Below are 2,266 nucleotides of genomic sequence, written 5' to 3'. Positions count from 1 at the left end.
GCAGCGCCCCGGCTCCCCGGCGAATTAGGTGAGGAGTCTTATTTTCTGTGTTCTGGATGTCGCAGGAGTTTCCGGAGCCCCTCAGGACAGCCCCGCCACGGTCAGCCGAGAGCCGGCAGGCGCAAGGCGGGCAGCGCTGCCTCAGGACTGGCGGAGGACGGCCCCGCGCGGGCAGGAGCGCCGCAGTGTCCGAGCTGAGGCTCGTCGCCGGCACCCGCGCGGAACTGCCAGGGGCTGGTGCCACGGTCCCGGCAGCCGGGCTTGTGCCAAGCTCCGCACCCTCCTCGGGACCGGCTCCGGGTTCCCACCCGCCGCGGCGCGGCAGGGAATTTGGAAGGGGATGAGGGGAAGACACTACTCTTGAGGTGGGTGTGGAGAGGATTAAAAAAAAAAAAAAAAAGACTGAGGCAGATCCGACGAGAAAAAGGAACCAAGGGGCGGCCGCCAACCGTGACTTTGCGGGACAAAGGTCCCAGAACACTGCACACGTGCTCACACGCGCGGTTGGGGTGGGGTGGGGACCCAAATTCCCTCACCTGACTCCTGATTGGCCATTCTGGGAGGCGGATTTGCATCCTTAGGCTGCACCTCCTTCTCCCTGCTGAGGTGTGTGCAGGTAGAAGGGCCGTCCCCTCCCCACCTCCCACCCCTTTACAAGGGGTTCCTCTTTCAGTGGAGTTCCCCACCCATCCGCACAGCACACAAAGCCAAATTTAGTGCAGACTGGAGCACAAAGCAGCGGCCCCATTTGCCAACGACCTTTGATTTTTCTTCCCATCTTTGTCTCTAGGAATCTTCTAAGCCTGGAGATAATGTAATTCGTCATGGAGTGTGCTTCAAAGGTTCCCAGGATAGTAGACACCCTGACATTTCAGAGCCCTTGTCCCACCTTATCTTTCTGGCTTTCCATTCGTGAGTGCTATCAGTTTCCCTCTCTCTCCCTTTCTCTCTCTCATACACACTCCAAACTACGGTTAAGATGAAGGAAACCAGCATTAAATACTGTAGTCTAAAGATCTCAAGCCAAGTGAGTTTATTTTGCCCTTTTACCTTTTTGGTGTTGTTGTTCCTTTAAAAAAAGATGTTTTTACTACTTCTGTCTTTGAAGAGCAGTTCAGCCTTAAATATTCTTGCTTCTTCTGTGGCAGCTCTTCATAGTTCCTACCTCCCCCCCCTCGGCCCCCTCACCTTTCTCTTGGTCACATCGAAACGTTCACGTCAGGCTCCAGGGTGATTGATCTAACCTGCCATTTGCAGCCTCAGAACTAGGCCAGGTGCCTATAAATAAGAGTTAATGCAAATCCGTTTTTAAAATTTCCAGCACTGAGGTTGGTTCCCCACATCCTTTGTTGTTTTACCTTCTGTTCTTAGTGTCAAAGGTGACTACTCTGTCTTTAAGGGAGGCAGATGATCTTATTTCAAAGGAAACCCATTGTTTGAATAAGCAGGGTCCTAGAATACTTTCTTTGAGTTGTCCAGAATTTCAAAACAAACACAAAGACACTCTAGGTATGTCTGTCTCCAAACCTTGTCTTGTAAAATCTCTAGAGCTGGAGTAACTAGGGTGGGTGTGGGTTTCCAGACACTCAAGAAGTATCTGGTTTGCTTAGGCGCCTACACCCTCGTTTTTATGGGACTCAATTATATGGAGTTAAAACTAGGCAAGAAATCAGAGGCAGTTTATTTTTAAGAAATAAAGCAAATTTTTAACACTGAAGGTTAGTTTCAACGAAACACCTCCACAAGGATTTGAATCTTAAAGCGTTTCTCATGTAATTTTAACCAAAAGGTCAACAAAAATGTAAAACTGTAGAAGAAATGCCCATTGAATTGTGTGTATTTGTTGGAGTACATTTGTGATTCCTTAAAACTAGATGAGCTGTATGATTATATTTAAAAGCACAGATTGCCTGTGTAAGTTCTCATCTTTCCCTTTTCTTTTCTCCAGCTATATAACAGCCATTAACCATCCCAATCCCTTATAGTAAAGGTTAATACTGATTGTTACAGAAAAGTTTGCCTAACTCCCAGCTGGTTCTACTCTTTCTCCTATTTGAAATACTCTTATAATTTATTTGTCTATTTTCAAAGGCTTTTATAAATCATTTGGGTTGTAATGACTCGTGTAAATATTTCTTCTACTAGACTATCAATTTTCTGGAAAGGTAGGAATTATTTCTTTTGTATATCTTTCTTTACATCACCCTGTCTAATACAGAGATTTATCTACCAAATGCGTGTGGAAATTCTCAGGAAATTCTCTAAG

This window comes from Bison bison, unplaced genomic scaffold (assembly GCF_000754665.1).
Source record: "Bison bison bison isolate TAMUID 2011002044 unplaced genomic scaffold, Bison_UMD1.0 scf7180017864311, whole genome shotgun sequence".
Classification (NCBI taxonomy): Eukaryota; Metazoa; Chordata; class Mammalia; order Artiodactyla; family Bovidae; genus Bison; species Bison bison.
This window is presented reverse-complemented; position numbering follows the sequence as displayed.